Source organism: Rhinopithecus roxellana, chromosome 13 (assembly GCF_007565055.1).
Source record: "Rhinopithecus roxellana isolate Shanxi Qingling chromosome 13, ASM756505v1, whole genome shotgun sequence".
NCBI classification, from domain to species: Eukaryota; Metazoa; Chordata; class Mammalia; order Primates; family Cercopithecidae; genus Rhinopithecus; species Rhinopithecus roxellana.
Window position 1 is genome coordinate 72,371,044 of NC_044561.1, and position 21,109 is coordinate 72,392,152.

The window sequence follows — 21,109 nt, forward strand, 5'->3', positions numbered from 1 at the left end:
GATAGTAGGCTATGAACTACAGAATGTTCCTCATTTTGGGTTTGTCTTTTTCTCATGATTAGATTTGGGATTTTCAGGGATATCACAAAAATGATGCTTTGTCCTCAGTGGATTCTGTCAAGAATCAATGATACTGATTTGTTCAATTACCAGTGATATTAACTTTGATTACTTCATTAAGGAGTATTTTAGTCCTTTTGGGTTGCTACAACAAAATACTATCCCAGCGGGTACAGTGGCTCACGCCTGTAATCCCAGCACTTCGGGAGTCCAAGGCAGGCAGATCACTTGAGGCCATGAGTTCAAGACCAGCCTGGGCAACATGGTGAAACTCCATATCTACTAAAAATACAAAAATTAGCCTGGCATGGTGGTGCATGCCTGTAATCCCAGCTACTTGGGAGGCTAAGACAGGAGAATCACTTGAACTCAGGAGGTGGAGGTTGCAGTGAACCTGGGTGACACAGTAAGACACTGTCCCCCCCAAAAAAAAATTACCATACCTTGGGTGACTTATAAACAACAGCAATTTATTGTTCATTGTCCTAGAGGCTGGGAAGTCCAAGATCAAGGTGCCTGCAGATTCAGTGTCTGGTGCAGGCTGCTTCCTGGTTCACAGACAGTGCCTTTCTGCTGTGTCTTCACCTGGTGGATGGGGTGCAGGTTCTCTCTAGGAACCTCTTTTCTAAGTGCACTGATCCCATTCCTGAGGCTCCACTCTCATAGCCAAATCACTTCCCAAATGTTCCACCTTAGGGGTAAGGATTTCAACACAGGAATTTTGGGGAGACATAAACAGAGCACAGCAAGGAGGTATGCACCATTTCTCCAGTGGAAAGTTACCATTTATTTTTCCCGCTGTAATCATTAAGAGTCTGGAGAGGCTGTGCGCCAGGTGGCTCACGCCTGTAATCCAAGCACTTTGGGAGGCCAAGGTGGGCGGATCACGAGGTCAGGACTTTGAGACTAGCCTGACCAACACGGTGAAACCTTGTCTCTACTAAAAATACAAAAGTTAGCCTGGCGTGGTGGTAGGCACCTGTAATTCCAGCAACTCAGGAGGCTGAGGAAGGAGAATTGCTTGAATCCGGTAGGGGAGGTTGCAGTGAGCTAAGAGCGTGCCATTGCACTCCAGCCTGGGCGACAGAGCAAAATTCCATCTCAAAAAAAAAAAAAAAAAAAAAAAAAAAAAAAAAAAAAAAAAAAATCTGGAGAAAGGCATTTCCAGGCAATGTATAATATACATCCTGTACTCGTCCTCAGACTTTCACTCACTAGATTCAGCATCTATGGAGGCTTCTGGCCTGAATCAGTTATTGTTATGATGCTTGTCAAATGGTGACTTTCTCATTCCACGATTCCCTTCTCATTGATTAGCTGACATTTTGCCACAAGAAAGTGCTGTTCCTCCTTTATCCTCTATTTATGTCAGTGTGGACTCGGGGCTCTTATTTATTCTGGACGTTATGATCTACGACTGTCATTGTTTGTTTCTGATACTCAAGGTTGGGTCCGTGGGAGCCCCTTCAAGCTGCTCAAGGTTGGGTCCGTGGGAGCCCCTTCAAGCTGGCTTCTGTGGCTTTCTTTTATCACGTTCCCACCATTTTTTGAACACTTTCTTACTTTCTCCTTTGTTCTTTTTAATTGGCTTCACTTATAATTAGCCGGAGCTCTGCTGTTTACTCATTCGTCCACTTATTTACTGACTGTCTCTTGTGTCAGCCTTGTTTACAGCTGTGCTTCAGCTCCAGAATGTGTTTAGCACAGAGCGAGCATTTAAGGAAGACAACTCTCAGGTGTGTCAGGAAATGTGATCTCAGGGAGCCCCAGAGCCCTGCCCCACCCTGGCCTGGGGGAACTGACAGCTCTGGTGGCCAGTTCAGCACACACTCCCCTCCCTGAGGACCTGCACATTTACTCAGTCAGGGCTTGGGCAGACTGGATCTGCCCAAGTGAGTAGCCCATTCATAGCTCTCTGCCAGCGATGGGGTGGGTGGGGTCGATGGGCCCTGCTCTCGTTGCCCGCAGTGTGTTCTGGTGTGGTCTCTGGAGGGTCTGCAAAGGGCCCGGGCTCTAGTTGTCCAGGGCTATGACCCCGTTAATATGCAGTTTTTATGGTTTTCTTCCTTTACTGTCTTTCTTCCCCAGCCTCCCTCCTTTATGTTTCTTGGGATCATCTCCCAAATAGGGTCTACCTTGACCGAACTCTAAACCAAGACAGGAACCTCATCTTAGGATGACCTCCCAGGACCGCAGAGAACTGCTAGGAATGAATTCAAAGTGAAACTCAGGAACATCTCTTCATGGTTGAGTCTCCAGCCCTGGGGGACTGCAAAGACTATAGCCTTTCTCCAGCAGAACCGTGCTTCAGCAGAGACCACTTCTTCCCACAAGACGCTTGCCCTCCTTCCAACTGCGGCTGGCCGGCCACCAACAGGGAAGCCATGAGCTGCCTAAAACCTGTTACCACAGCCCCGAAACTTGGGCTCTGGTGCTGCATGCCTGTCTAATTCTGGATAAATGAATGAATAAGTTAAAGAACAAACGGATGGGAGGATGAGAAAATGGCCAGCTCACACACGTGCATCAGGCCCTCGGTCCAGTGCTCAGCCTCCAAACCTGCCGGCAGCTGTCCTGGAACCCAGACACAATTCTAAGGCTTGGATGGAGCAGGTTCAGCTCACTAGAATGAGAGGACGCCAGAGCTGGAAGAAACTCACTGTCCTCACAGATGGGAACCCCAGAGTTCAGAGCCACTCTTCAACTCACTCCGGGACACACAGTTCACATGTGACACGGCACAAGGGCACAGGACGCAGGTGGTGGGGAGCTTTGTAAAAAGCCTACCTGTTCACATTCTTAAAAAGTTACGGATGGCATCTTTGGACTCAGATCCCGTCGGACCAATGACGCACGTTGCCGGACCCTTCTACTTGCAGTGATTTGATCTCATCTCCTCTGACCCAACACAGAACTCATGATCCTCCCACCACATCCTTCCTTCCCTAACACTGTCTCAGGTGCCCCTGTCTCGGGGAGTGCCCCCCACCCATCCAGTCAGGGGTGCTGGTGGCCCCGGAGGTCATCAGGATTGTGATGTGTCTTCACCTCAAGTCCCCTTTGTTCCCCCATCCTGACCCGCTGAATCTCAGCACTTCCCTTCACTTCCACTACGCTGTCCTAGGCTAAGTCATCTCTGCTCTCCCCTATGCTGTCCTAGGCCATGTCTCCGCTGTCCCCTTCCCTGCTGAATACTCTGTGGCTTCCACTGCCCCCAAACCCCAAACCCCTCCCCAAGGCCCACACAGCAAAATGCAGCAAGCATGTCCCCCCCTGCCAGTCTTTGTACTTGCTGTGCCCCCACCTGGACCTTTCTTCTCCCTCATCATTGCCTTCCTGGCTCTTTCTTGCTTCTCAAGTCTCAGCCCAAATGTTTCCTGTTCACAAAGGTCTTCACCGACCATGCTGGCTAAGGGATGCACAGACCTCTGCATCTTCTTCACCAGCACCCACTGCTCTCCAAGCTGCTCCAACTGGGCGAGGCACTTGCTGGTCCCCTCTCGGAGAGCGTGGGCTCCGGGATGGCAGATGCCTGGCTCACTTGCTGTGCACAGGATCCCCTGGGCCTGGAACAGTACTTGGGGCATAAGAGAAAGCTGATCCCCTGGGCCTGGAACAGTACTTGGGTGTGAGAGAAAGCCACGTGCTGGGCTGGCCTTCTTGCAGGCAGGCACCCCGGGTTCTGCACCACGGCACCTCCTCCCTACGCCCGAGCACAGACTGATGAAAGCCCCATTGCCCTGGCTTCACGCCTGCACCACTTTCCTGATTCGGGCTCCAGCTCTTCTTTCTTAGACCCCAAGCTTGGGTTGGTTCTGTCACCTGCTGCTCAGCGGATGTCTGTTCAAGGAAGGAGTCAGGCTGGGCTCCTCCACGCATGACTGTCGGAAACCAAAGTTAAAATGGGAGCATCTTCCTTTTTGGAACCAAAGCCAGTAGACAGATGCTCTGCAGATTAGAAGAAAGAAGTCCAAGGAAAGTGTCTGGTTGTCTGCTTTGATCACTGCAGCTGTATCCCCCTCCTCATCCCCTGGAAAATCACACCTGGGAGTGATTTACAAATACTCATCAACTTGCCAAGTGCTTCTCTAATCTGCCCATTTCCACAAGTTCTCCCTTCTCTTTCTTGACACATGTGATCATGAAAGCTAAGAAATAATACCTCCTCCTCCTCCCCCACTGCCACCCACATAAGATCCATGTGTGCACGTCTCTTGGCAAAGGAGGGTCCACCCCAGAAACCCTAGCAGGGTATCCTCTCCAGAGCAACGGGAGAGTCCCGAGCTCCATGTTGCCGGAAAGGGCAACCCTCAGGGCTCCTTCCCTCTCAATCTCAGCCTGAGAGTCACCCCAGGCTCCCCGGCCAAGTTGGTCTCCACGTCACTCCCTTCCCAACTCTATGACGCCGGCCACGTCTCTTGCCTGCTTTTCCCTGAGTCTCCTGTCTCCTCTCCTAAGAACAGAACTTGAATCCTCCTGCTACATTTTCATGCTGTTCCTTTTGTTTGCCCCTCTGTGGAAATGGGAATAACCAGTCCATATTATTTTTGTTTGACGGATGGGGTTAAAACCATCAGTTCACAAATATACAGCCCTGATTTACCAAAGCCTCCCTTCTAGAATTGAGTTTGTATGCCTCTGATCATTCTGGCTGCTTTTGACAGATTCTTTACAGTTTTCTTTTCCATTTTGTGTTAAGTTCAGAAACCCCCATGACCCATGGCGTCCAATATCAGGTTCAGAGCGGAACCGTAAGGAATATCTGGGGCCTTCTGACTTCCCTCCATTGCCACATGTTCCCGGGCTGGACTTGGTGGTGACATGCTGAGTGCGTCTCTGTCACTTTGCTCTTCACAGTGTACTGAGAGCAGGAGTCCTGTGGCCCCCTGCTCCTAGGTAAGAGGGTCTCACCTCTGCAGCACTGGATGGAGCCCTCCACCTGGCTCACAGCTACTACCAACAGATGCCGACTGTCCAGGAATGCATGGCTGATGGAAGCAGGGGCTCATGCCTGAGACACAAACCCAGGATCCTGACTGCAGCTCTCTCCAATGTTCTTCTGCCCTGCTCTGAGGGCACATGCCAGCCCCACTGGGCATCTCTTCTACTTCTTGGGCCTCCCCCACATCTCATCTTGTATCCTTCATCCCCCTGAAAGACCCTCAGGGGTAAGGAACACACTTGTTCATTGTCTGACAGCTTCTGGCTGTGCCCAACACAGATCGGCACACCCAGGACGTAGTTCAGTTTCTCTGGCTCTGCCCGACAAACCTATGAGCTCATGTGACAAATCTCCCTTCCCCAGATGCCAAGCACATGGAGACACTGTCTCAGAGGCAGCCTCCCCTGGATTGTTCTGTTCTGTTCTGTTCTGTTCTGTTCTATTCTATTCTATTCTATTCTATTCTATTCTATTCTATTCAATTCAATTCAATTCATGGAGACACTGTCTCAGAGGCAGGCTCCCCTGGACTATTCTATTCTATTCTATGCTATGCTATGCTATGCTATGCTATGCTATGCTATGCTATGCTATGCTATGCTATGCTATGCTATCCTATTCTATTCTATTCATGGAGACACTGTCTCAGAGGCAGCCTCCCCTGGATTGTTCTGTTCTGTTCTATTCTATTCATGGAGACACTGTCTCAAAGGCAGCCTCCCCTGGATTGTTCTGTTCTGTTCTATTCTATTCTATTCATGGAGACACTGTCTCAGAGGCAGGCTCCCCTGGATTGCTCTGTTCTATTCTATTCTATTCTATTCTATTCTATTCTATTCTATTCATGGAGACACTGTCTCAGAGGCAGCCTCCCCTGGATTGTTCTGTTCTGTTCTGTTCTATTCTATTCTATTCTATTCTATTCTATTCTATTCTATTCTATTCTATTCATGGAGACACTGTCTCAGAGGCAGCCTCCCCTGGATTGTTCTGTTCTGTTCTATTCTATTCTATTCTATTCTATTCTATTCTATTCTATTCTATTCTATTCATGGAGACACTGTCTCAAAGGCAGCCTCCCCTGGATTGTTCTGTTCTATTCTATTCTATTCTATTCTATTCTATTCTATTCTATTTTTTTGAGATGGAGTCTCGCTCTGTTGCCCAGGCTGAAGTGCAGTGGTGGAATCTTGGCTCACTGCAAGCTCCGCCTCCTGGGTTCACACCATTCTCCTGCCTCAGCCTCCCGAGTAGCTGGGACTACATGCGCCCGCCACCACGCCTGGCTAATTTTTGTAGTTTTAGTAGAGATGGGGTTTCACCATGTTCGCCAGGATGGTCTTGATCTCCTGACCTCGTGATCTGCCCACCTCAGCCTCCCAAAGTGCTGGGATTATAGGTGTGAGCCACCACACCCAACCCCTTTCCTGGATTTTAGTGATTCTGGTTAAATTTGGGTTCAATAAGAAGAGAAAACTGGGTGTGGCAGTTGCTTCTGTTTGGAACCAGGGTCTCACCAACAGCTCTAGATTTCAACTTTTAGTTACGATCCACTATTCCTTCCAGACAGTCCTGTTCTCCAATCACTTTCCTTCCAGGAAGATTTGTTTCATCTGTTGCCTTATCTGAGTTTATTATGGCTGATTACTCAATAACCACTTCCTTTCTGAGGCCTCTGTCTTTAAAGTGCCATCTCGCTGGGGTGAAGCCTCTGTGTGTCTCTTTTCTCTCCCCCACAGCCTGGCTTTCATCAGGACACGCTGCAGACTTGGATGGGAGCAGTTCATGCAGAAATGCAGCCTTCAGGTTTTGTCCCTTCCTCTCTGCCTTTCTTAATAAAGCTGAAAAAGGGAGGATATGGGAGAGGAGATGGTGATGCTAAGTCCTTGTCCCCAAAGACAGGTACCGAGGGGTTGCCAGGCGGGGACACAGAGCACCTGCTTCATGTATCACCTTGTGGGACACAGCAAAGACTCAGCCCAGACTCCTGTGCCCTTCAAACCTGCCACGCGGGGGCGGTGGGAAGGAGCCATCTCCTGCCCAGGCGGCCTGCGTGCTGGGGAAGTGGGAAGCCTCACGGCGGTGCTCCCAGGGAGCCTGGCGCCCAGTCCTCTGTGGCCTCTCACCACAGGTTCTCCCAGGACTGGGAAGGTGGGGAGCACACACACAGGCACATGGCCACAGAATTCGGGGTCGGCGTAGCTGACAAATGAGTGACCTCGTAATCCACCCCCCACCCCCAAACTCCTAGGGAAGTGAGCCAACGACACAGTAAATACCTCGCCGGGTTTAAGAGGGGCTTTCCATGGTGACGTGTGAGTTCATTGTTTCTTTATTAAAGGAAAGCCAAGATGAGAAGTCACCAACTCAGAAACTTCCCTTGGGTTAATGAACTCAGGCTGCCAGGGAGTGAAATGCGGGCATGTGTCTTTGTGGCTGATTCTGGGAAACTCCGCCTGGCTCTCCCGACATTCCGGCTTTCCAACCTGACCCTCTGACAAGCATAAGGACATGAATGTTGTGGCATACTCTGATTAGAGACCCCTGTTCTCATTTGAGGTGCTCTGGAACCCAAACGGTGCACCACAGAGTAAACCCCAACACCATCCTGGGCTGAAACTGACGGTGAGCGTGCTGCACGACAGTTCCTTGTGGAGGGAACGGTTTCTGTGGCTCATGAAGGCCTCCTCTCCTTCCCCCCGCATTAATGCGATTGTTCCCTGGATGGGAATTAGTGTCTGAGACCCCGGCCGGGATCACTGTTGCCCGAAGCTTCCAGCATCCGGCCTTCAAAAACAGGCAAATGTGTTTGCAAGACAAATGTGAGGTTTGCAACAGAAAACCAGGGAAGGGCCGTGTATTTGGCCCTCTCTGTGTAAAATACAGGCATATCTATTTACAAGGGGCTGGATTTTAGGTTTTACTAATTAGCAGAATAATGCTGATGTTTAAATTTTCCTCATTTTGACATCAAGAAAAACTGGGAGGGAGGTGGTGGGAAGCCTATGGTTTATTCAGCTTTCATTCAACCAATATTTATGAAATGTTTGCTCTGCCCCAGGCCCTCTACTAGGCATTGGGGATATGGCAGAGAAAAGGCCATGCAGGACCATGGGTCCCTCGTGGAGGTCTGTGTTGGGCCTGCCGGCATAGCCTGACTGGTGTGGGTGCTGTGTGCAGGCACAGGGCTTGGTGCCTTGGGAAACAAGGGGGCATGACCAGGACCCCACTGAGTGCACAGTGGGTGGGCTGAGGGAGAGGAAGGCAGATAGCACACTCCTCATCCTAAACCAACAGCTCAAAGGAGGGGTTTCGAGGCTTCTGTGCAGGAAACACAGCCCGAGGGTTTACTCATGGGAATCTCTCAAAGTACCCACAATCAGACAGAAGAAAATGAGCACAGGGCGGGCGCGGTGGCTCACGCCTGTAATCCCAGCACTTTGGGAGGCCAAGGAGGGCGGATCACGAGGTCAGGAGATCGAGACCATTCTAGCTCGATGAAACCCCATCTCTACTAAAAATATAAAAAATTAGCCAGGCGTGGTGGCGGGCGCCTGTAGTCCCCGCTACTCGGGAGGCTGAGGCAGGAGAATGGTGTGAACCCGGGAGGCGGAGCTTGCAGTGAGCTGAGATCTCACCACTGCACTCCAGCCTGGGCAACAAAGCAAGACTCCGTCTCAAAAAAAAAAAAAAAAAAAGAAAGAAAGAAAGAAAGAAAATGAGCACAACCCACAGTTATGAGTCCTAACACATCTTCCTGGAGCGAGCAGGGAAGGAGCGCACGACTGCACATCCAAAGACCAAGTGAAATTGTCATAAATCTTGAACATGACACACAAAAACGTCATCATTCTCCCCACCACGCCCTGCCAAATACACTTAGGAACAACTACCAAGAGATCATTATGTCGATGTTGTAGGGGTTACTGGGGAAAAAAAATAAAAAGTAAAGAATCACTGTTCCTGCCCTCGAGGATCATAGAGTCAAGGCCAGAGATCACTCGCAGGCATGTGGTCCTTGCTGGCACACGGGTCCGCTTTATGAGGCCGGCGCTGTGTTTTTACAACACTTGGATTAGCTGCCACTATTTGAAAATAGGGGATTTTGCATTTAATTCCAGATTTCTGGTTTCTTCTGGAAGATGTGAAGCTCTAGCAACATTGGACCCACACGGAGATGCAAGGACCCCTTGTCCATCCCCGACAGCAGGTCAGGGGCTTCCAGGTGGCCAGCTTCCCCCTGGGGGCCATCTGGTCCCTGTAGGTATGGGGATATGGAACCAGGAAGAACTGGCAAGAAGAGAGATATAGAACGTTCACCACCATGTGGTTCACCAAGAGCCACATGTGAGACCTCACAGAGATGAGGGGCAGGTTCCAGGAATCGGAGAAACCCAGAGGTTTCCCAACAGTGTGTGTGGCGGCAACATGGCAGGGTGGGCAGTGGGTGTGGACCAGCCCGTCCTCCTCTCTCCAGCCTACCCGACGTCTCAGACAATGCTGGGAGGGGTGCACGATGTCCAAGGAGAGGTCGAAACAAAGCGAAACTGGATAACTAACAAATTATAGAGCAGAAGCGAGGGCCATGGTGTGGGAGGAAGAAATAAGGAGGGAGGTTTCAGCTCAACACAGGAAGGAACTTCCTAGCAGTGTATTCCCAAGATGGCGGCATGGCCATGCTTCTAGCCTGGGTGGAGGTGAGGGCACATGCTAAACCTGGCACCCCGCATCTCACTGAGGGGGAGAAGGTCACCAGTATGGTTGACTCTAACCGTGGAACACCCCGGGGAGGTCAGGCCCACTACAGATTCCATCGTCTCTTAGTACATGGGCTGCCTTTGAGATCCATCTCTTCCTTCCAAACAGCTGCCAAGAGAAAGAGGCTAAACATGAATAACATCTTTGAACTTTATTTCACATCTTTCAAATCTGTCCAGTTAATCCCCACCTAGATCCAATCTGCTGACTTTTTAACTACGTATCTAAAACTGGCGGACGTTCTGTTGCTTTGGTTTAATTTTTTAAAAACAGAATATTTGCTAATAGATGAAAAAATTTCTCTTCATGCTTCACTAATGCAAAAACAGCTGAACCAATTTAGCTCAAACTTTCTCAATAGCTTGTTACAATCCTAATTAAAATATTCACATACGGTGCAAGCTTTGGGGAGCATAATATTGCACTGTCAGTCAAATTCTGGCTGAATATTTACAACCAGCTAAACAGAAAAGCAACGGCACGGCTTTTACTCTTTGTTGCCTCTTGAAGAAAATGTAGTCAGACAATTAATGGTGAGGAGATAAAAGCAAGCAGGAGGCATGGCGTTTCTCCGCTTGGTTTCACTCATAAACCACTGGGCATAAAGACTCTCCGGGCTGCTGGCTGAGCTGGGCCGGGTAATGCCTAAACCCTCGTGTACCCGGACGCCCTGGGAAACGGCGGTTCTCCACCGGGGAATGGCCTGCTGCTTGGCGGGAGGGTGTGGTGCTATGATGAAACAGAGCAGGTTACAGCTCACCTGCGGTGCCTTCCAGATGCCATTTCTTGGGCAAGGGGCTCAACCCTCTTCCAAGATAATCCCTCATCCATTCAATAGGAACAGTGGTCATTTTAGATGAGGCATTTCATAGAAAAGCGCTGGCACATTGCCTGATGCCCAGTGAAAACACTGCTGCTCTGCCTCATCATCCCACCTCCACAGAATGCCCAGAGGAATGAAGACAATGTGCTGAAAATACTAAAAGGAAAAAGTTTGATCTTTCCGTAAAGAAACTTTAACCACGTGCATGATAAACTTTGTGCATCTGAAACCCCATAACATGCTCTCTTGACAACCTGATCATTTCCAGAACAATCCACTACCTTCCTATTCCATAAACACTCAAGCCCTTAGAGGCTGTGGAGAAGGCAGGAAATTTTTCATGCATAGAACGTAGCCTGGTACCCTGAAGGGCTTCTCAGGCCTTCTGACTGTGGTGTGTGTGTGTGGTACGCATGCGTATGCAGGTGCATGTATGAGCAGAGAGACAGATCCACGCATGGACAGGCAGCAGACAGGTGCACAGTGCACACACTCACACACACGTGCGTGTCTACATGGTTTCTCCCTTTGTCTTAACCACCAGCTACTGTTCCTCAGTGTTCTCAGAGAGTGTGTTTTAAGCTGCCTCTGTTTTTTTTTCTCAAACCAGAAAACCAGGCTGAGCTTGTATGCAACGAGAGAACCGCTCCTTGGCAAGGACTTTGCAGGAGTTTGGGATGGACTCTGGTTTTCATTTATGAGGCATGTGGTCTTTTGCTTCATTTTTCACGTTTGTCTTAGATCCAGAAATTTCCACAAGAGGAAGACTTGTACCTGCACCCCCAATCACCTTCCCCTTCAGTCTTGCTGAGGTCACTGCTAAGAACCAAGGACATTTAAAGCCCCATGGATGACTGGCCACGTTCTTCAGTTTCCTCTAAGCCTGCAGTTTTGTGCTGGCAGCGGCGGAATGAGAGTCCGGTTCCTGCTCCAGCCTTTCTGAATGTTCTGCTTTCTTGGGCACCCCCTTGACTTGGAGCTCATTTCAAGGACTTCAATTCTCCAGGGCAGGTTTGTTCAGTGTTTATTGCCTGGAAATTAAAGGATTTAGGGGTCTTTGCTAAAGGACTAAAGCAGTGCGTTTTTCTCCCTACTCAATGAATGTGGCCACATTTGAGGAATTTTATTCCCACAGTGGTTTCCTCTGATGTGCTGAGTGTGAAGCCAAAACCCCAAAGCCAGCAAGAATTACGTCGGCTTTGCTTTTCTTTATGAGAAAATGGCCCATAAAATGTTAACACACCGTTCCAAATGTGGCTGGTGACACCTAATTAAGAGGACACTCTTAGGTGCGGAGCAAGCTGCACCGGCAGCGGGAGAGCGGCTCCCTGCGCCCTGCTTTCCCCTCACAGATGCCCTCCAGCCGCTCCTGCACCCCTGGCTGGCTCAAGCAACACAACAGTGTGACTAGGACTGTAGGATCAAATCTGGGCTGTTCATCCCCAGGACAATAAGCCAATCAGATCCTGCAAAGGCCAGGGCTAAACCTTGGCCAAGTAATGTGGCGGGCAGGTCCCAGTCAACCACGGCATGAGCCCTACATGCTGTCAGGCCACACAGGGAACCCAGCAGGTGCAGCAGGGCTGAGCCACAGGGAGAGGTCAGGACAGTCCCTCAGATCTGAGGCAAGGGAAAGTCTGGAAATCTCTTCTCTCTCCTCTCAATGATCATCTTTAATTTATTTCAACAGCAATGGCAACAGCAGCAGCAGCAGCCACCACTTGGATTGTGCTACACTCTCAATGTGCATCAATGGATCCATTTTCATAAGGACCCAGCAAAGTGGGGATGGCTAACTCTAGCACCCTCGTCAGGAAACCGTGGTTCAGAGAGGTCACGTCGCCAGGGAGAGGTAAGTCTTGGAATGCAAAGGAGAATGATTTGACTCCAGGGTCTGATGGGGATCCAGGAGGACTGTCCGGAAACCTGCACTCTCCCACTCACGTGCTGCTGGGAGACATTTCCGTGCCTTAGAACAGCCATGCCCAACCTTGGTGCTGGGATGTTTGGGTCTCCAGGGGGTGGGGGGCGTCCTAAGCACTGTAGGATGGTCAGTGGCACTCTGGCCTCCACCTACACAATGCCAGCACCACCCAACATCCCTAGACATTGTCGAATGTCCCTTGAGGGAAAAATCGCCCCTCGCTGAAAACCACTGCCATAGAATCTTCAGAATAATCCCCATCCCTGTAAATGATCGATTCCTCACACCTACAAACAGGGAAACACAGTCCTGCAAACAGGAAACACAGTCCTGCAACACTGACACAGAAGGTAAGTCCTTTCAGCACAAAGCAGGGCTGCTGGGGCGACAAATCATCATTCTCTGTTATGCTCAAATATAAATTTCATTAACCCAACCAAGCTAAAAAGCAATTTTCATTTGCGGATGTTTCTAACGGGGCACATTCCAGGCTCTGGCATGAAGGGCTGTTCCCACCCAGTGGAAGGTGAACTGGGGTGAATCATCGTACTGCACTTTCATCACCTTCCAGAGGAAAAGGGGAAGTGGGGGAGAAGGAGGGGTAAGAAGGGGGGTATGGGGGAGGGGGAGGGGAGGAGGGGAAGAGGGGAGGAAGGGGGGAGGAGGGAGAGAGGGAGGATGAGGGAGGGGAGAGAGGGAGCAGGAGAGGGAGGAGAAGGGGGAGGAAGAGGAGGGTGAGGAAGAGGAGGGGGAAGAAGAGGAGGGGGAGGAAGAGGAGGGGGAGGAGGGGGGAGGGGAGGAGGGGAAGAGGAGGGAGAGGGGGAGGGGAGGAGGGAAAAGGGGAGGAAGGGGAGGTGGCGGAAGAGAGGGAGGAGGGGGAGGAGGAAGGAGAGGCAAAAGAGAGGGAGGGGAGAGGGAGGAGGGGAGGAGGAGGAGGGAGAAGGGAAGGAGGGGGAGTGGGAGAGGGAGGAGGAGGGGGAGAAAGAGGAAGGGCAAGAGGAGGGGGAAGAGGAGAGAGAGGGGGAGGGGAGGAGGGGAAGAGGGGAGGAAGGGGAGGGGGAGGGGGAGGAAGGTAGTAGAATTAATCTGAATTAAAAGCCAGGATGCACAAGAAGTGACCAGTTTGAGAGATGTCCACTCTCAGTGCTGTGGAATAAAATCTGGTTTTCTATAAAGATTATATTATGCAAGGTTCAGTGTATTAAGGCAGTTTACAAGATAATGAGTTAGATAACGGTGGTGAAATAAATTTACAGGCCAGAGGCGCGGGCATTATGCAATGCGCAAAGGCTTGGCATATCGCCGGAGATTGCGAAATTAATTTTAATGGAAGAGGAAATGTTAGTCCGGATCTTATTGAACAAAGCAAATTCACAGGACAATACTGATGCTTTTGTGGGAGATGGACTGTATGTGCTTGTATATACATATAAGCACATACAGTCCATCTGTATGGATATTTGTGCTTATATGTGTTTGTACAACATTTTTAGAAAGATATTTGTTAAATATACAGTGTAGCTAGGGAGTGGGTTAGAGGATGCAGGGAGACAAAGAGGTCTTTATTTATGTGAATTAGATATAGTAGACTCAAATTACTTTTTAGTAAAATTGCTATTTTTTACTTTTTTGAGATGAAGTCTCACTCTGTCACCCAGGCTGGAGTGCAGTGGTGCAATCTCGGCTCACTGCAACTTCCATCTCCTGGGTTCAAGCGATTCTCGTGCCTCAGCCTCCCGAGTAGCTGGGACTACAGGTGCCCGCCACCACACCTGGCTAAGTTTTTGTATTTTTAGTAGAGATGGGGTTTCACCGTGTTAGCCAGGATGATCTCAATCTCCTGACCTCATGATCTGCCCACCTTGACCTCCCAAAGTGCTGGGATTACAGGCGTAAGCTCCCGCAGCCAGCCCAAACTTGCTGTTTTTAAAAATAGTTTTGTCAGGTGCAGTGGCTCACACCTGTAATCTCAGCACTTTGGGAGGCCAAAACAGGAGGATTGCTTGAGCCCAGGAGTTCAAGACCAGCCTGGGCAACATGGCCAGACCCCATCTTTACTAAAAATAAAAAAATAAAAAAACTGGCTGGGCATGGTGACATGTATCTGTGTTCCCAGCTACTTGGGAGGCTGAGGCAGGAGGATTGCTTGAACCCAGGAGGTTGAGGCTGCAGTGAGCCATCATTACGCCACTACACTCCAGCCTGAAGTGACAGAGGGAGACTGTCTCAAACAAATAAAATTAATTCTCAACCGAAAGAAATCCAAGGAGAAATACAAATAGGCTCAAACACGAGACGGCCTACCCCACCAGAACCAGGCGACAGAACTCTAAACAAAATACAATGCTTTGTTTTCTCTCCACCGGGTCAGAAACGAAAAGGGCTGGACGTCCCGCGCACCAGAGAGGCTACCCCTCCTATGGCTCACGCTCCGCTGGCAGGCACGTGGGCTGGTGCGGTCCTTTCTAAAGCAATGTAAAGACGTTTGCCACATGTTCAGACGTGCTCAGCGCATTGTGGAAAAACACTGGCTCTCATGAGGGACAACGCTGTCAACGAATGTCACCAAAAGTGACTAAATAAATTTTAATCAGGGATTTTTTTTTAATGAGGTAAAACTCTTTGTTCTGACATAGCATGTATTTCAATATATATTAAATTTTAGAAGTAAGTTGCAGAACAGAAAGACAAACTTTGCACATTGTCACTTATTTACAGAAGCTAAAAATCAAATGAACTCATGGAGATAGAGAGGAGGAGAAAGGTAGCCAGAGGCTGGGAAGGGTAGTGGGGCAAAGTGGAGATGGTGAGTGAGCGCAAAAAAAAGTTAGAAATAATGAATAAGAACTAGGATTTGTTAGCACAACAGGGTGACTGCACTCAATAATAATCTAATTGTACACTTAAAAATAACTAAAGGAGGCTGGGCGTGGTGGCTCACAGCTGTAATCCCAGCACTTTGGGAGGCCGAGGCAAGTGGATCACCTGAGGCCAGGAGTTTGAGACCAGCCTGGCCAACATAGTGAAACCCCATCTCTACTAAAAACACAAAAATTAGCCTGGTATGGTGGCGTGTGCCTGTAGTCCCAGCTACTCAGGAGGCCTAGTCTGGAGAATCGCTTGAACCTGGGAGGCGGAGGCTGCAGTGAGCTGCGATTGTGCCACTGCACTCCAGCTTGGGCAACAGAGTAAGACTCTGTCTCAAAAAAATAAATAAAAATAAAAATAACTAAAGGAGTGTAACTGGATAGTTTGTTAAACAAAGGATAAACGCTTGAGGGGATAGTATCCCATTCCCCTGATGGGATTACGGTGCATGCCACGCCTGTATGAAAACATCTCACACCCTCCCATAAACATACATGCCTGCTACGCATCCACAAAAAATAAACATACATGCCTGCTACGTATCCACAAAAAATAAACATACATGCCTGCTACGTATCCAGAAAAAATAAACATACGTGCCTGCTACGTATCCACAAAAAATAAAAATTACAACAAAAGTAAGTTGCAGAACAATGTCTAGTAAATGTCATTTATGCTGAAGTATACAGCTGTCCCATGGTATCAGTGGGAGACTGGTTCCAAGACCCACTTCCGCACATGCCATATCTGTCCCTGATATGAAATAGCGTAGTGTGTGCATAGAATCCATGCACCCCCTCCCACAGACTTCACATCATCTCTGGACCACTTATAATAGGGAATACGGTGTAAATGCTATGTACACAGTTGTTAGACTATATTGTTTAGGGAAGAATGACCAGAAAAAAGTCTGTCCATGTTCAGCACAGGCACAATTCTTTCTCCGAATATTCCTGATCTGTGGTTGGTTGATCCAGGGAGGCAGAGCCCATGGAAATGGCCATGACCTGGCCTCCCCAGCATCTGAAAGCAGGGATGAGAGCAGGCCCTGAACACGGGCTGCCCGGGGATGGAGGGCGGGCGGCTGTGCCACCCAAGGCACTGCCCCCACCACAGCTGCCCCCCAGCCCCACCGCAGCATTCAGGACGCAGCGCATGCCTGGCCCCTGCTTCAGACCGGCTCAGCCTAGAGCGACGGTCTCTGTATTGAGTCACTCTTCAATGTGTACAATATTTCCTTTCAAAATTATTCCTAGAAAATAAAAAAAGGCAGCATGCGACATGCTCAAGGAATCATAATTCCAAGTGAAGCTCGAGTTTCCAACACAGGATCCTTCCCGTAAGAGTGGCAATTTTCCACTCAAAGCACAACTTTCCTCTCCAGGCCACTTGAGGGCGCGATTAGCACCGGGGAAGGGGGGGTGTCTGCCTGACCCTGGGTGGGAGAGGCAAGGTCAGAAGTGCTCCGCTGGCCTCGCAGCACTGGGAGAGGGTGGGGATCTGCCTGACCCTGGGTGGGAGAGGCAAGGTCAGAGGTGTCCCGCTGGCCTCGCAGCACCATGGGGGTTTTGCCTGACACTAGGTGGGAGAGGCAAGGTCAGAAGTGCTCCGCTGGCCTCGCAGCACTGGGAGAGGGTGGGGATCTGCCTGACCCTGGGTGGGAGAGGCAAGGTCAGAGGTGTCCCGCTGGCCTCGCAGCACCATGGGGGTTTTGCCTGACACTAGGTGGGAGAGGCAAGGTCAGAAGTGCTCCGCTGGCCTCACGGCACTGGGAGAGGGCGGGGATCTGTCTGACCCTGGGTGGGAGAGGCAAGGTCAGAGGTGTCCCGCTGGCCTCGCAGCACCATGGGGGTTTTGCCTGACACTAGGTGGGAGAGGCAAGGTCAGAAGTGCTCCGCTGGCCTCACGGCACTGGGAGAGGGCGGGGATCTGCCTGACCCTGGGTGGGAGAGGCAAGGTCAGAGGTGTTCCACTGGCCTCTGTGGCACTGGAGGGTGGCTGCCTCCTCTCCACATGCACCCAGTTCCTTCCTGACGTGACTGTCCCAGTGGGCAGGGGCAGGAGGAGAGGAGCTCCTGGGCTCCTGGTGCTGGGCTGAGTCTGGCAACGAGGCCGCCACTCAAACAGTAGCATGCGCTGCCCTGCCCTGGGGTTGAGCTGTGCTCTAAGCTGGGTCCCACATGAACTTGGTCCTTTCCCCTCCTGGAAACCTTAGGAGCACATGCTCCTTTCCACGTACATGGTTGGCTTCAGAGGAGTCTTATTTGCAGGCGGATCAGCAAGACTGCCCCTGAGGGCCGTTTCCACGAGTGACTGTGTGATTCTTCACAACACAAGGACATGCCCCATGAGGCACGGAAGGGAGTTCTGGGGAACCCCAGCTTTCACTCCGCAGACCTCCCGATGAGGCCCGACGTGCCACACCCCAGGTCCACACATGCCCGGCAGCACCCAGCAACGGGGACATCAGCCAACACCCCAGCTCCCGGCCTCGTCTGGAGCCTGGCTCTGCTCACCCTCCCCAGGCGCCTGCAGGATTTTTCCTCACTGACCTTGTAAATTAACTGGCTCACACCTCAGGTGTGCGTTTTCTTCCCCATGATTCAGTTCACATCAAACACTAGCTGGTGCTCACAAGGCAAACTTCAGCCCAGAAGTGCTGAATCCTACCCAGCACGGGACCTGCCACACCCGGCTGCAAAGCTGGGGCTGAATCCCAAGTTGCAGCCACCTTTCTCCCCAGAACCACCAACTCCACGGCTATGGAACAGCCCTGGGTTGGGGCAGGTAGAGCACATGTGGCCCTGCAGGGGCCCCGCTGTCTGTTCCTGATGACCCAGCCTGTCCGTCGGGGCTGCAGGCCAGTTCCTGAGAAGTGGCCCATAATCTGTATAGACAGGCACTCTGTCCCATGACAGACGTGTGATCTTCCAAGCACAAAACCCAGGATGCTGGAGCTGCACAGTGTAAAATACAACAGGAAGCTAACTACATAAAGGAATAACTGCGGCACAATGTGGGCCTCCCACCACCACCGTTATTCCCAGAAGCCCTGGGCAGCCAGGAGAGAAGGGGCTGCAGGTCTCTATGCCTCTTCTCTTTCAAATGTAGCTCCAAAACAAATGGAAAACAAACAAGAGCTTTTAGAGACCTTGTGTCAATTATATCCAAAAATCCAAATGGCTTTCTCTTCCATACTGGAGACAGAAACAGTTATTGGCTGTCATTGGAGGGTTTATTTCAAAGCCAGGAAGAAAGAGGCCCTTCGGAAGTGACAAATGTTTTTATACTTCCTGAAGTCCTGTTCTCACTTCTGCCCACATGCCCACCTGCTCAGGGTCATAAACTCCCCGCCATTTGGAGAGAGTCAGCCAGATTATCAAAAGACGACGTCGAGATGCATAAACTGATCCTGGGTTATTTAAACACAGGAAGTGAAAGAAAATTAAAGAGAACAGAAGTGAGACTCTCACTGGAAGCTCAGCTTTAAGATGAGACAAAGCGGGCAGCCTTCAGCCTCTCTACGTCTTGGTGGAGAGACCCGCTGGCAGCACTTCCCTTGTCTCCTATTGACATGGTCTGGCTGTGTCCCCACCCAAATCTCATCTTGAATTCCCATGTGTCATGGGAGGGACCCAGTGGGAGGTCATTGGATCATGGGGGTGGGTCTTTCCTGTGCTGTTCTCGTGACAGCGAATAAGTCTCAAGGGATCTGATGGTTTTATCAAGGGGAGTCCCCTGCACACGCTCTCTTGCCTGCCGTCATGTAAGATGTGCCTTTGCTTCTCCTTCACCTTCCACCATGAATGTGAGGCCTCCCCAGCCATGTGGAACTGCGAATCCATTAAACCTCTTTCCTTTATAAATGACCCAGCCTCAGGTATATGTTTTCATTAGCAGCGTGAGAACAGACTAATATACCTACTCTCTCCAAATGTAGAAATGTTTACCATGATGGGGCAAAACAGACCAGTGAGAAGCCACCATGTTACAGGCACACCTGTTCCCAGAGGAAAGTCTTCCCTGATAATACACACGTGGGTTTCCATTCTTCCCTTTAACCATGGAAAGGGCTGTTCCTCATTGTAAGGACGTGTTATTCCCTCTGACTCTCAGACTTCACAGACAGAGGGCTCATCTGATAATCCAGGCACGGTTCAAATGCCATGCTTCCCACCTGGTGGTGGGTCTCAATTCAAATCAGCTGAAGTTGAAGAGACGGACGTCCTGTGCCGAACCAGGAAAGCACACCCCGTCAAATGTGATAAGACAAAGAAGGTGAGTTGGTGCTTCACAAACACCACCCCCCACCGGCTTATTCTGCCTGATAAGCATCCACGTCTCCTGACTAAGCTGAACAACGGACTTCCAGGTCCATGATGAATCAGAACAGCCTTAAGTGTCTCTCAGCGCTCACACTAGAGGGAAACTGGAAAGGTCTAATTCATTTTAAATAGCACTGACAGCTGCCATTAATGATTCCTTCAGCGATCTGTCATCCATATTTATATTTAGTCACCACAGGAAGCATCGTGGGAGTCAATATCCTCTTATATTTTTTTTCTTTCTTTTTGGTAAAGTATGAAGAGGGGGAAATGTGTAGATAGTTTTGCTTTTCCTTTAAGCAAAATCCAAGTAAGAACATTTGGAATTATCTAAGACAGAAGCTTCGTCTAATCTGACTATGTGTACATTTCTAAAACCACACTGGCCATTGTGCAGACTCAGCTGCCACTAGTAAAATGTGTGCAGCAAGCATTTGGCCAGGTAGCAGCACGGCTGTCACCTGTCTTCTGAATGCAGGCAGGGCCCCGGGGCCATGTAGGGCACGAGGCTATGACTTTGGTCTCCCACAGAGGTCAGGTTCTGAGGACCGCAGTCCATGAGTCAGTGGTACTGTGGATTCCTGCTGGGAGTTCGGGCCCTACACTGGGTTCTACGAATGAAGTTAGTAAAACATGGTACTGACCTTGAAGAACCCTGGGGCTAATGGAGGAGACAGCCATGAAACCACATTAGATGATGGGAGAAATGGTTTATGAGACATATGTGCCAATCTGCAGGGGAGCAAGCAGAGCTGCCTGGGAATGTGGGTTGTGGATGAGGGACAGATGGGGAGCACTTGTATGTGGAGTCAATATGATCTAAGTCCCGCCCTGGCCCACTCACTGTTGCTTCTCACCTGCACAGCGCAGAGCCTGGCTTCCTGCTGCACCCTGGCCCCCGGAATCCATTCTCACGCCACAGCAGAGGGGTTATTTTATTTATTTATTTATTTTTTTGAGACAGAGTCTCGCTCTGTCACCCAGGCTGGAATCCAATGGTGTGATCTCAGCTCACTGCAACCTCTGCCTCCTGGGTTCAAGCGATTCTCCTGCCTCAACCTCCCGAGTAGCTGGGATTACAGGCATGTGCTACCACGCCCGGCTAATTTTTGTATTTTTAGTAGAGATGGGGTTTCACCATGTTGGCCAGGCTAGTGTTGAACTCCTGGCCTCAGGTGATCTGCCTGCCTCAGCCTCCCAAAAGGCTGGTATTACAGGTGTGAGCTACCATGCCCAGCCAGCAGAGAGCTTAATTTAAACCTCAAATCCAACAGCACATTCCTGCTCTGACCCTCCAAAGCCTCCTCGTGGCCCTGGGAATGCAGCCCATGCACCTTGCTGGGGCCCCATGGCCGGCCTGGCTGATCCCTGCCTCCCTCCAACCACACCAACCATACACTGATTCTACT

The 21,109-nt window shown here is 50.2% G+C and overlaps 1 protein-coding gene across 1 annotated transcript in view; it reads right to left on the reverse strand.

Moving 5' to 3' along the window:
- Positions 1-21,109, reverse strand: part of CDH4 (cadherin 4) — a 704,949-nt gene that overhangs the window by 588,775 nt on the left and 95,065 nt on the right. The gene's annotated exons all lie outside the window — the stretch shown is intronic.